Source organism: Sturnira hondurensis, unplaced genomic scaffold (assembly GCF_014824575.4).
Source record: "Sturnira hondurensis isolate 20B ecotype Veracruz unplaced genomic scaffold, ASM1482457v3 Scaffold0004998, whole genome shotgun sequence".
Taxonomy (NCBI): Eukaryota; Metazoa; Chordata; class Mammalia; order Chiroptera; family Phyllostomidae; genus Sturnira; species Sturnira hondurensis.
The window spans coordinates 8,674,739-8,689,631 of NW_028077629.1; the positions used below are offsets into that span (position 1 = coordinate 8,674,739).

The 14,893-nt window shown below is 39.6% G+C and overlaps 1 pseudogene; it reads right to left on the minus strand.

Moving 5' to 3' along the window:
- Window positions 1-4,453: 4,453 nt before the first annotated feature.
- LOC118987099 (dihydroxyacetone phosphate acyltransferase-like) lies at window positions 4,454-10,256 on the minus strand (annotated as a pseudogene).
- Window positions 10,257-14,893: the final 4,637 nt, after the last annotated feature.

A 14,893-nucleotide genomic window follows, 5' to 3' on the forward strand; every position in this document is an offset into this window, starting at 1 on the left:
AGAAAACTTGGAATATCAGGAAAAAGGGATGTGGGGAAACAGGCACATAGTGAAACATTAGAGATCAACCATGAGGCCTTAGGAGTTTCATAATATGTGCAATACATGTGAACACTCACAAAGGAGCACCAAATAATCAAATACACAAAAATGACTCGGCCAATAAATACCAGCCATCCTCTGCCATCAGCCAGCCACTGCAAGCAAAACAGGCAAGTGGATGAGGTTGCTTTGAGTCGAGGAGAGAGGCTATGCATGTGTCCAGCCTACACTCCTATTCACCAGTGCTGATTTAGCAACAGCCCCTGCCTAATGCACAACCTGCAAGCAAGAGAGACCAACATGCTGAGTACTCCATAAAGCATCACACTCTTCTGCATCTTGTTTTCCTTTCTCAACAATAATTTGTGGAAATTCTCAAAAATTATTTGGATTAGCTCTAATTCATTATTTTTAATGGCCTCCTAATATTCCAGGACATTCCAGAGCTTTTCCTGCTATGACCTCCTTTCACATTACAACTCCCTCACATTTCCCTTTGTGGTAGGAAAATGGGACAAGTGGCCAAGAGCAATAGACGGTGAGGACACCTGAGAAGATCTTGTCTGACTTGTCTCCCCACAAACAGCAGGCTTCCTGTCCTCCTGCTCCAATCTCACATTACACATCCAAATTTAACAGTTCAGAGAAAACTTAAATTTCTGCAACTAAGTTTAATTCTGAGAACTAAGTTATATTTTTAAAATCCATTTTTGGCCACAAGCTAATAAAGCTACTATTCTCTCAAATAAATGATGAAAACAGAGAAACCCTTTGAAGAACTTTCCAGGAGACTTGGCAGTAAGAGAATAGTGTTGAAAAACTTAGCTGCAAAAGCATTCTCAGAATCACTGTAGGTAGAGGAAGGTCAAAATCAAGAATTCAAAATTCTGGTGTAAAAGTTCATGTAAGTCCTTTTGAAGAGCATGGTGTGTACTTCTCAATGATAAGCCTCAAATTGCTTTAGGAAGGGGAAATGGAGATGGTGACTGAGAACATGTCTACTACTCAGTTGTCCGCAGAAAAGCAGCAGCTCTACAGGATGTCCTTACATGGCATTTGTTTCCTGTTGTCCCCGAGTGAAATCTGCAGGGACATACTAGGGCAAGTGGTACTTGCCATTTCCTGGAAGACAACCACAAGGCTAACTCTGTAATTACTCCGAGGCCCCATCTCAGTACCACAGCAATCATCAGCCACCCGTCACCGGAAGAAGGAACTTATTGGGGCTCTGAGTAGATATGTTGGGGATGGAGATTGAAGGGTCAAACCACATCTGGTCAGGTCTGACCAGGAAAGCTTTGCCTCCACAGATGCTACAAGAAACTCTTCACATGAGGTAGTTGTCGACCACCTCGGGCTGTCTGCTGTCCAAAATCTCTGAAGGAGGACAAAATTTCATGGAAGGAAATAAATTTTTTTTTAATATTTAGAGATGTGGTTTACATTGGCAACGAATCCTGTGGTAGTTAAGCTAAGTAGTTCTGTAGCTGTCTTGTCTTGCCTCACAGACTCTCAGACTGAAAAAAATCACTGCACTACCAGCTGCTTGTTTTAAATAACTTCTAGGAAGAGACCATCAACAATTTCATTTCCCTGTACTACAACAAACAGTATATTAGCTAGGGTTAACATCAGCATCTATAATTTCATAACAAACCAATTCTGATACCATATCTAAAATATGCGGTTACTTGTAATCACTTCCCTTGAAAGCTATAACCCTTTGTTACAATAACCAAACTGCCTTGTAAAGCACACCACACCACACCTACTTTTCCTAAATTATTGCACATGACTTGATTTTGATTATCTGGAAAATTTTCTGTAGCCTTTTAGAAGTTGTTTTCAAACTTTATCCCCAAAATTCTCTATTCATCAGAACTCTTCCCCAATGGATAAACATAAAATAAGGACTGTTCTGATTAAAGCAGTTTGTCATGCCCCCCACTTCTTGCTTCATTACCCCCATAAAATAAAAAGACAAAAAGTAAACTCCCATATCTGGTAAGATAATGTAATCATTATTTTAAAATTTTTAATATTTAAATAATTATAGATTCACAAGAAATTGCAAAAATAGTACAGAAAAGTCCCATGAACCCTTCACTCAGCTTCCCCCCAAAATAACATCTTATGTAACTGTAGTTTATTATCAAAACCAGAAATGCTATTAATTAGACCAGGGATTTTCAACCTTTTTCCTTTCATGGCACACATAAACTAATTACTAAAACTATGCAATACACCAAAATATATTTTTACTGGTCTCATAAAAGCTATGTATAATATGATCCATTCACATTTTGTGGCTATTGTTGTATAGGCTGTTGTTATTTTTTTAATTGATCATCTAAGGGAAAAGGGGTCAATGCCCTCAACTAAATAGTCAGGTATTGCATGTTTTAAAAATTCTTGGGGCACACTGGTTGAAAATCACTGAAGTAGACTATAGATTTTATTCAAATCCCACTTGTTTTCACATGCATTCATCGTTTCATATACTTCTATGAAATTTTATCACTTATACTGATTCCATGATGACAAAGGAACACCTTAATAATATTTTCTATAATCACACTTTTCTCTCACTGCCTACCTTCTAGCAACTATTGATCTGTTCCTGCTAATCTGATCCATATAATTTTCCTATTTCAAGAATGTTATAAAAATCATCCAAATTGGAAAGGAGGAAGTAAAACTGTCTCATTCCCAGATGACATGATACTGTACATAGAGAATCCCAAAGATCCCACCAAGAAACTATGAAGACTGATAAATGAATTCAGCAAAGTAGCAGGATACAAAACTAATATCCAGAAATCAGTTGCATTTGTATATGCCAATAATGAACTAGCAGAAAAGGAAATTAAGAAAACAATCTCATTTACAATTGCTTCAAAAAGAATAAAATACCAAGGAATAAGCCTAACAAATGGTGTAAAAGACCTGTACTCAGAAAATTATGAGACACTGAAGAAAGAAACTGAAGAAGATACAAGTGGAAGCACATACTGTGTTCATGGATAAGAAGGATTAACATTATTAAAATGCCCATACTACCCAAAGCAATCTATAGCTTCCACACAATTCCTATCAAGATTCCAATGACATATTTCACAAGAACTAGAACAAATATTTCAAAAATTTATATGGAAGCACCAAAGGCCCCATATAGCAAGAATGATCCTGAGAAAAAAGAACAGAGTTGAGGAATCATGCTGCCTAATATCAAACTATACTATAAGGCCATAGTAATCAAAACAGCCCAGTACTGGCACAAAAATAGACACATAGATCAATGGAACAGAATGGAGAGTCCAGAAATAATCCCAAAACTTTATAGTCAATTAGTATTTGACAGAGAAAGCAAGCACATACAATGAGCTAAAGATAATTTATTCAACAAATGGTGTTGAGAAAATTGGACAGATATATGCAGAAAAATGAAACTTAGATTATCTTCTTACACCACATATGAGAATATAATCAAAATGGATTAAAGACTTAAATGTTAAACAAAAACCCATAAAAATCCTAGAAGAAAACATAGACAGCAAAATCACAGACATGGCTCATAGCAATATTTTATCAGGTATATCTCCCTAGACAAGGGAAACAAAAGCAAAATAAATGAATGGGACTACATCAAACTAAAAAGGTTTTGGACAACAAAGAAAATCATTAACAAAATAAAAAGACAGCCCATGGAATGGGAGAATGTATTTGCTGATACGTCTGATAAGGGATTAATATCCAAAATTTATAAAGAACTGTGGAACATTTGCATTGTGGAATACTACTAAGCCATAAAATGAAGAAAATTTTACCCTCTGCAACAGCCTGGATGGAGCCAGAGAACATTATCCTAAGTGAAATATGCCAGCCAGAGAAAGACAAATACCATATGATTTCGCTCATATGTGGACTCTAATGAACAAATTGAACTAACAAGGAAAATGGGGACAGACTCACAGATAGAGAGCAGGATGATGGCTAAAGTAGGGTGCGAGTAGGGGATGGAGGGACTGAGCAAAGGGGAAAATGACTTGTGAACATAGACAACAGGGTGACAATTGCAGGGGGCGGGGAATATAAAGGGACTTAATGGTAATGGAAAAAAACAATAAAAATGACTAAAATAATTTAAAATATTATTTTTGTTTTTTCCAAACATGTTTCCAAAAGATTGTTCTATTTTAAAACACACACAGGGTTGGACACAAGTGCCTTTTGTATCGCGAGAGTGGACACGATCACACCGATTGCTCTCACTCCTCATGCCTTCCTCTCCCCTGAGCCCTGAGTCTCAAATCTTGGAAGAAAGAAGGGTCTTTCCCTTTATACCCCTATTTGCTGTTGTAAGGCTCCTTGGAGGTTTTAGACCAAACTTTCCATAACCATTTGGCAATTATTAAAGGTTTGCAGGGGCCACAGTTGCTGGTTTTCCTGCTGGTATCACACAACCAAGCATTTCTTCTAATTTTGTCATGGCAGATTCATTCACATTAAGTGTACAGCCATTATTTACCTTCTTCTTCTCTACCCCACTTCGCCTCACCAAAACTGCTAAGGCATTTTTCCTGTACATCAGAAGATAATAAGACTTCCAGCCAAGATGGAGGTACAGGTAGACACATAGTGCCTCCTCGCACAACCAAAAGAAGGACAACAATTAAAAAAAAATAACAACCAGAACTGACAGAAAATCAAACTATATAGAAGTCCGACAACCAAGGAGTTAAAGAAGAAATATCCATCCAGTCCAGTAGGAGGTGCGGAGACAGGCAGCCAGGCAGAGAGGACTCATGGCAAAGTGGCAGTGGAGGACCAGGGTGGGCAAGGAGGTTGCTGGTGGAGTGGGCAGCCCCACATTCAATTGCAGATAAACCAGGAGAAACACCTGGGAAGTGAGACAGCTCTCAAAACCTGGGGTCCCAGCACAGGAAAATAAAGCCTCAAACCACTGATTGAAAACACCTGTAGGAGTTGAGATGGCAGTGGGAGAAATTCCAAGCCTCACAGGAAAGTTTGTTGGAGAGACCCACAGCATCCTAGAACATACACAAGCTCACCCCACCTGGGAATCAGCACCAGAAGGGCCCACTTTGCTTGTGGGTAGCGGAGGAAGTGACTGAAATCCAGCAGAGAGTAGAGCAAGTGCCATTGTTCCCCCTTCCCCACATAGGAGGTCACAAAGCAGCGATGTGGATTGCCCCACCCTGGTGAACACCTAAGGCTCTGATCCTTATAAGTAGCAGGCATGCCAAGACAAAAAAACATGGCCAAATGAAAGAACAGATCAAACCTCCAGAAAAAAATACAACTCAGCGATGAAGAGATAGCCAACCTATCATATGCACAGTTCAAAACACTGGCAATCAGGATACTCACAGGGTTAGCTAAATTTGGTCACAAATTCGATGAAAAAATGAAGTCAATACTAAGTGAAATAAAGGTAACTGTACAGGAAATCAACATTGACTGGAAGGAAACTGGCACTCTAATCAACAGTGTGGACCAAAAGGAAGAAAGAAACTTTCAACCATAAAAGAATGAAGAAACAAGAATTCAGAAAAATGAGTAGAGGCTTAGGAACCTCCAGGACCTCTTTAAATGTTCCAACATCTGAATTATAGGAAAGCCAGAAGGAGAAGAGGAACAGCAAGGAATTGAAAACATTTTTGAAAAAATAATGAAGGAGAACGTCCCTAATCTGGCAAAAGAAATAGACTTCCAGGAAGTCCAGGAGGCTCAGAGAGTCCCAAAGAAGTTGGACCCAAGAAGGAACACACCCAGGCACATCATAATTGCATTGCCCATGATTAAAAATAAGAAGAGAATCTTAGAAGCAGCAAGAGAAAAGGAGAGAGTTACCTACAAAGGAGTTCACATAAGACTGTGAGCTGATTTCTCAAAAGAGACCTCACAGGCAAGAAGGGGCTGGAAAGAAGTATTCCAAGTCATGAAATGCAAGGACCTACATCCAAGATTGCTCTATCCAGCAAAGTTATCATTTAGAATGGAAGGGCAGATAAAGTACTTCTCAGATAAAGTCAAGTTAAAGGAGTTCATCATCACAAAGCCCTTATTATATGAAATGTCAAAGGAATTCATCTAAGAAAAAAATTAAAAATATGAAAAGTAAAATGACAGCAAAGTCACAATTATTAACAATCACACCTAGAACAAAAACATAAGCAAACTAAGCAAACAACTAGAACAGGAACAGACCCACACAAATGGAGATCACATGGAGGGTTATCAACAGGGGAGTGGGAGAGGGACAGAAGGGGAAAAGGTACAGAGAATAAGTAGGGTAAATGGTAGGTACAAAATAGACAGGGGGAGGTTAAGAATAGTATAGGAAATGTAGATGCCAAAGAGCTTATATGTATGACCCATGGACATGAAATAAAGGGGGGGAATGTGGGTGAGAGGAGGAGTGCAGGGCAGAGAGGAATAAAGGGGAGATCGGACAACTGTAATTGCATAATCAATAAAATATATTTTAAAAAAGAAGATAATACATCATAGCACTGTAAGGCACTTTGATCAAGAAGCTGACTCATGAAAATCCTAACTCTAGCCAAGTACTGTTTCTCAGTTAAGTGGTCTTTTTCTTCCTTCAAGAGGTATTTTCAAATGATCTGATAACATTCCATAGAAGGTTTAAAGGGTCTTATTAAAAATTCCAGCAGAGTTTTTTCTTTCTCTGTAAATAGAATGTCCCTTGTTTTCACCTGAATGGCCTCACTTTTATAAAGCAGGTGACAACCTTCTTCAAAGTCCTATAGCTCATTTCCTGAAAGGAAGATGAATTTCTCCATCAAAAAAAAAAAACTGTGTAAAAGCAAAAGTAACTGTGGGTATTCTCTTTCCTGCACCCAGGTGCCATGTGCAATGCCAGAGCTACCGAAGAGGGAGAAGCAAAGATGTTGAGCAATGAGTTCCTGTAAGCCGAGCACATGAGGGGGGTGATATGCTGGTAGATGAGGCCATTGACCACTTCCAAGTCTCTGGCATCCAGTTTCGGAGCCACCTAGACTTTGAGAAGGCTGGGGACATTGGCATGCAGAAGGATGCTGGACTGGATCACTTCATCTGCAGGTTCATTATTCAGACAAGTGAGAAACTCCCCAAAGGTCTGGGATAAGCCTTTCAGCCACAGAGTCTTTTCCAGCAGGGTGTCGAAATCTACGGATGGCCGGTTCTGGAGCAGAACAGCAACGATGAGGACCCACAGGCTTAGCACCAAGTTCTGGATCTGCTCAAGCTGCACTTTATAAGCAACCTCAGTCATGAAGGTATGTCCTCCATTGTTTCTGAGGAATATACGTGGGAATCAAGTTATAAGGGCTTCGGTTCATCCTCCCAGCTGCCAGGGATTGGAGGGACAGAGGGTATCCGAAGTACACAAGGATGTTGCCAAAATTTCCAGAGAAAATCTTCCTGTCTTTCAGTAATCAAGTTGTAGACTCTCTTGGCTTAGGAGACCCGTGAAGCCCATACACATACAGAGTTTCTTCCAATATCCTATCATAACTGACGCTAACTGGAACAAGGTAGGTGTCAAAAAGTTCTCTTTTGAAAAATGGTCCCATCACAATATTCAGAAGACCAAATTTAGGAGCGAATGCCTTGGCAGAGCAGCTTCTTGTCCCTTGGAGGAAAAATTCAACAGGAGCATAACCATTCCGTAACAGGGTCTTTATATATTCAGAGAACACAGCCCAGTACAGTGTGTCCCCACTGAGGGTGTTCCGCATGAAGAAGGCTCTGGACATCCATAGCAGCTCCCCAACCATTTTTATGCCTAGGAAGTCCATTCTTGCTGCTACGACCAGTACAGGTAAGCCACGGTTGGATAAAAGGAAGGACAACATCAGAACGTTGATGTAACTCTGATGAGTTGGCAGCAGGACTACTGGGTGCGTCTAGATGTCTCATTGTCATTTCTGAATACCTTTTTCATTTACACACGCTTTCGAGAAAATTTGTTTAAATATTCTGCTCAGGTGAAGGCAAAGAACCCGGTGGCTCCCAGACGCAGCCCGTGGCTCATTTCATCCAAGATCTGAGAGGCTTCCTCTCAGAGGGTGTCCACAGACTGGAGGGATTCCTTGGAAAGCCGTTTAGCGACATAAAACACCTCTGCAGAACTGAGGACACTACCTTAATATCACTGGCTTGCACGGAATGATTTCCTTATACAGAAGAGGGTTGTAGCACTTCACAGACTTCAAGTCACTGACCTGCATCATTTCCTCTAAAATATCTTCAAACTCACCCCACTTTTTGAGCTTCATCAAGTAAAGGAGCAGGACAGTGCTGGGACGGGTAGAGCTGATAGAAAATCAAGAGTGAGATGGACTGGAAGAATCCCTGGTGCGGCTGCCATCCTGGGCGGGGCCTGGGAAGTCTTGCTAGGCAGCAGTGGTGTGGCGGCTCGAGTCCAATTTAAAAATATTTTTTAAAAAAATAATGTTAGACATGTGAACTTATACAGTGTGCAATTTTGAGACTGGCTTTTTTTCACTTACCATAATGCCCTGAGATCTATCCAAGTTGATGTATGCATCGATAATTGATTCCTTTGTATTTCAGAGTAGTATTTCACTGTATAGCTTTACCTCAGTTTGTTCATCTTTTTGCCTCTTGAAGGACATTTATATTGTTTCCAATTAGGTCTATTGTAAATAGAGCTGTTGAGAATACTTTTGTACAGGTTTTGTGTGAGCATAAGTTTTCATTTCTCCAGGATAAATGCCCAATTGTGCACCTGCTGGTTGTATGGTAAGTATAAGAAACTGCCAAACTCTTTTTCAGAGTAATTGCCCCATTTGCATTTTCACCAGAAATAACCAAGTGATCCAATTTCTCTGGATTCTTGTGAGCATTTAGTGTTTTTAGCATTTCTCCCCAGGTTAATTGGTATGTAGTGGAGTAATCATTTATTTTCAAGATCAGTATTACCTCCATTTATTTATATGTCCAATTTAAATTGAGCACTGTTTAAATAATAAAAAGAGTGCTTCCCAAACATAGAATTATCATAAAAACACAAGTGATTACATGAACCTAAGAATAGCAATTACAGATGAAAGCTCAATGGATGATGTTTACTGAGTTCAGTGATCTGGCCTCAGCTCTAAATATTAAGAAACTTTATTTTATTCATTGACCTGCATATAAAAGGATACACAGGTGTTGGATCATACCAAACAAACTCCTAAGATACTTGTCTGCAAGCTGGAAGGTCAAGTATAATAATATCACACAAACCTGGCCCACATAGAGGGTATTATCTACGGTGGGTCTACCCAAGAGCCCAAATCTCAGATCAAATGTTTACTAAAGGAAAGCACAGCACATGGCCATTCTTGCAGGCAATTTTGTAACACCTTGCAGCCTGAGAGAAGCCTCTCTTTACTTTAGACTTAACATTGCAACATGAACCTGCTTCTTTCAACTTCCATTAATGTGTTGATTCCCAAATGTGTGACTAGTTTTAGTGTATTTTGACAGGCTGACTTCCTAAGAGTAAGCTTAGGCTTACTCTTATGGAACAGTAAACTATCTCTAAACTGTAGACTAATTCTAAACTTACAAGCAATCAATTGCAACCTTAGCATGTAATTTTTTAAATATAAAAACAGTATAGGTCCACAATAAATAATTCAGACTTGCAATTCTTGAGCAAGTCATTCCTGATGTGATTGACCTGATGCATTGATTCCTGATGCATTGACCCCTTGCCAACATTTTAATATACTTACCTTTTATCCTAAATTTTAAGATCTATTTATAGGGAACCTATCCATGTGGAATGGCAAATGTAGCCTAGCCCTATTGGAAAACCCACAGGTGCATGGCGGCACACAGGACGCCAAACCCATGAATTGGCTCTCTCGTGGGAAATCAGGACTGCATTGTACCTAGGCTGCTTTGTGACTTGATCTTGCTAAAACTCCCTCACCCTGAGTTGAGGCAGAAAAAGCTTACTGCATATCTTTAAAGTAACTTCCTGAAGTCTGTGCTAATTCTCCCAAGGACAGAGTCTAACCAGACCAATTACTTTTATTGTTCCCTTGCATTTCCAACATTTTTCCTTGTTAATTTGTAAGAAGTAATCAGTAACATCTTTTCCTTTGTTATCTGTAAAAACTAATTACCTGAAGCAAACCTGAGCATAATGAATGAGAACCATCATACATGGTTGTTTGATGTGTGCTATCAGAAAGCCAATAAAAGCTTTTCAAGGCAAGGGCCAGGGTGCTCTACCCTTGAGAGAGTGGCTGTGTCATCCTTTTTCCTCCACAGGACTTCAGTGGTCCATGTGAATTTGTCTCATCTCATCCACAACTCTGGGGACACTGCTGGTTGGAGTCCTCATCACTATTTAGTTTGGTATTTATATCACTCTATCCATGGACTGAATATAAATTATTTAGATAATCACATTGATACTTGTTTGGATTCTAACTGCAGAAAATGGTATCTAACCACAAATCCAAAAGAGCTCTGGTCATTGCTAACATTGCAAATATAACTAAGTTATTCTAATCACCATAGCTGGTTCTTCATCATAGTGCAAAGTAAGAGAAAAAGACTTGGAGCCCTGGCTGGTGTAGCTCAGTGGATTGAGCTCAGGCCTACAAACCAAAGGATCGTGGTTCGATTCCCAGTCAGGGCACATGCCTGGGTTGCAGGCCAGTTCCCAGCAGGGGATGCATGAGAGGCAACCATACACTGATACTTTGCTCCCTCTTTCTTTCCCTTCCCCTCTAAAGATAAATAAATAAATTTTTAAAAAAAAGACTTGGAAACTGCCTTAAAGTTCAAGACTTTATTTGGTTCCTTGAGTTTAAATTGATCTTCCTCAAAGGCTAATGTATTTCCGATATGAAAATATCTTTATTACATTCAAACTGTTTTAAATTGTCTTCCTTCAAGATTGTGGTTGTGTCAAATACCACTTTTATTGAGTTAATTTGGCTGTGTTTGTTACAGGCTAAAAGATTCCAAAGTCTAGTGGCTAATACAAGATAAAGTTTATTGTTTTCTCACATATAAAGATCCAGAGATGATGATCTCTGCGTTTCCCTTTATGAATCATCCACCTCTGAGCCTCAAACAGCTGCTCCACACCTGGCATCATATCTACAACCCAAAAAGTAAGAAAAAAGGAAAAGAAGTATGCATTACCCATTTCTTTAAGGGTGTAACCTGGAAGAGGCACATATCACTTCTTTTGCCACTCTGTTGTCAAGAAATGAGTCATAAAAGCATAAGTAGATACAAGCACCTGGGAAATAGAGTCCCCGGGTGAAGAGCAGAGTGCCCATCTATGACTCAGCAGTTTTACTATTACAGAAAGAAGGACAAAACATGTTTAGGTAGACAACTCATAATCTCTCCCACAGTGACCAGTTAGTTATTCCTCAACTATATCCAGTTTCTTACCTCTTCCATTATTTTCAGTATATCACCAAGTCCAAGTATAAGTGACATAAACTGAAAAAAAGGCCTTTTGCGCTCAAATATGTGGTTTAAATTAAAATCCAAGAAACTCCCTGAGTGCTTGTAGAGTTAAGAATGTGAAGGGTACCCTGTACTCTGTATCTTGATACCATTCACCAATTTCTACTGATAAGTGATTATACTTGAGTGGTACACAAAGGAATATGGATAGAAGGGTGAGGGAAAGTGTTTCTAAAAATTGTAGACAGAAGTTTTTCAGAGAATAAAGTTTAAGGGTTGCTTCTTCTTTGCAACCTTCTCATAGTAATAGGAAGTCATAGAAATTGTAGTGGTAAATAAGAGGCATATAAGTTGCCTGTTTTCGCTCACTTGTTGTGTATCAGGTCTTTCCTAAGTTACTTGACTAAACTATCTTATTGGGTCCTCATAATAATCCATAGAGATAAAGTTGCCTCTTGAAAATGAAGCTGAAACAAAGGGAGGTAACATATCTTGCTATGAGTTGCATGGAAAGTAAGTAGTAAAGCTAACATTTTAATATAGGCGGCCCTACCTATGTCATAGGTCATGCCTAAGAGCTCCGCTTTAAGAAGGCAATATACTTTACATGTATATTAGCTCATTTTACCTTCACAGTAGTATCATGGTACTGTTTACAGATGGGGAAATGGAGGGTTAAAGTGATTAGATAGCTCTCCTTAAACCACATACCTATCCAGTAATGGAGCCAAGATTTAACCCCAGGCAGTCTGATACTTATCCTCCAAAATAATACAGAGCCCAGGTTCAGAGCTGTGCTCGCAAGGAGCACCCTCATACTAGAGAAAGGAGCATAAACTGATATGAGTGTATTGTCTCCTAATAACCTTTCCATTCTGCCTTCTAATTTAGCCAGAGCTACTGGAATATCAGGTTAAAACAACTTCCCAAGGGGGAACAGGTGGGTTTGGAAAAGTACATTTGTTTTGTCTGATGACTCATCTTTGTCTTGTGTCTCATAAAAATGAAGTTGTTTTGTCTCATTGTGGCCCTGGTTATACCCAGAGTTATCTTGAGCTTGTCATCTTTGTCTGGCTATAAAAATAAAACCAGATGGCGTGCTGCAGGTAGGAGCACAAAGATTGAGCATGGGGGTGAGAGGTCTGAGAGGTTGAGTGAGTGGTGGGAAGTCTCTTAGCAACACCATTGCAATGCCTCCCCATCTCTTTCCTCTATGTCTCTCATTCTCTGTCTCTGTCTCTCTGTTTCTGTCTCTGTCTCTATCTCTCTCTCATGCACACATACACACGGTCTTAAAGCACACTGGAGACAGCTGTTTAGGAGCACCTACATGCAAGAATTTTCCTAGACTCCAGACACCTGCCAGCAAGGTCAACTGTAGGAAAATTGTAAGCACAATACGTAATATCTCCTTCACCCCTTCTCTGTCTGTCTTCTTTCTGTCTTTGTTTTGTGGTGTCTTCAAGGTGCCCTCTTGAGAGTTGCAAGTTCCTCACAAAAGCTGCTGCGCTAACTACGGCCCTCTGTCCCTGTCTGTGCTAAACCAACTCATTCACTTATTCAACAGATATGTCCAGAATGGTTATTGTGAGCCAGGTACTGTTCTAGACTCTTGAGATACATTAGTGAGAAAAACAAGTAAATGTCCTACCAATCAGAAGCTTGCATTCTAGCAGGAAAAGGCAGAAAACTAACACAATGCATTATAAATGAGTAAATAACTTAGATTGTTAGATCATTATTATTATGTAAAAAAAAGAAAAACTGTTGATCTGGGAAGAAATATCAAGAGAGCTTAAGGAAGAAGGCAAATGTGCAGTTTGCAATGTTAAATAACACAGTCAGAAGAGATCTCACTGAAGAGAAATTGCAGCAAAAACTTAAGGTTGGGAGAGAGTGAGCCAAGTGGATCAACTAGGAAAGAACATCTGAGGCATAAGGAAAAGCAAGTACAAAAGCCCCAGTCCAGAGTGTGTCAGAAGGGTCAGGGGAGCAGCAAGGAGGCCAGAGCTGTGGAACACAGGGAGGGAATGGAGAGGAGTAGGAAGTGGGGTCAGCAGCCATAGCTTTAGACCTTGTAGGCCAATGCAAGCAAGGACATGGGGTATTAGAGTGGGTGTAAATGGAAAGTAAATTACATTTCCTCTTCAGTTTAATTGATAAAGATAGACTATCCTCTTTGAAGAAAATATATGAAAAGCCTAAGAAAGAACATAATGGGGAGGACCAATGGCCTATCCAACTCTGTCTTCTACATCTGAAGTGTTTCCAGCTTGCTGAGTAGAGAGCCTTGTGCTTTATACTAATCACTGGCCTCAGACTCTGATGCAGACATGACATAATCCTATTTTAAGATATATTCTTTTAGTTTGCATAAACTCTTGTGAGAAGATGATCTGTATGCCGAAGATAGGAAGTTCCAACCCTTAAAGCTTACCACAACCATGCCAGCCTTACATCCCCATAAGCCAGACTTCTTTTTTCATTTTTTAAAATGCATTTTATTGATTATGCCATTACAGTTGTCCCATTTTCCCCTTCATTCCCCTCCACCCTGCACACTCCCTCCCCCACTATTCCTCCCCTTTAGTTCATGTCCATGTGTCACAGTTGTTTAGATTCTATATTTCCCATAGTATTCTTGCCCTCCCCTACTTTCTCCCCACTGTCTATGCTACTTATTCTCTATACCTTCTCCCCGCTTCTCCTCCTCCCACTCCCCTGTTGCTAACCCTCCATGTGATCTCCATTTCTGTGGCTCCACTCCTGATCTAGCTGTCCGTTTAGTTTACTTTTGTTTTAGGTGTGGTTGTTAATAAGTGAGTTTGCTGTCCTTCCACTGTTCATATTTTTTATCTCCAAGATTTCTATAAAACTAAAAAGCAGTTTTTCCAACAACAGTTTGAGGATTTAGGTGTCTTAAACATTAGGAACCTAATTTAAAGCCACAAGTTTCCCTTTTCAGCCCCAAATAAATAATTCAATAAAGTGATTCTTTTCTTTGGTTTTCATTTTGTACTAATTACAATTTATCCATTACTTAATTGAGAAGGTCTGGGTGGCATAAAGTTATTAAATATTTAAGGGAAATATTTATAGTTGTAGTTTTATTAAGACAATTTTATTCAACTTGTAAAGGCACTGTATTCAGGGAAAAAAGCTGATAAGCTATTTGGTGATGGGTGAGACCCCAAGGGAATGTGTGAGTAACAAAACAAAACTGATGAAATGCCAGTGAATTAAGGGAAAGGAATGAAAGGCTGTAGCAAAGCTATCCTTCAGGAGAAGAAAGGAGTCAGGCAGACCAGGGACAAGGGCAGAGAGAGGAGAAGCACCGTGGAACAGGACGACCACAAAGGGACAAAGAAGA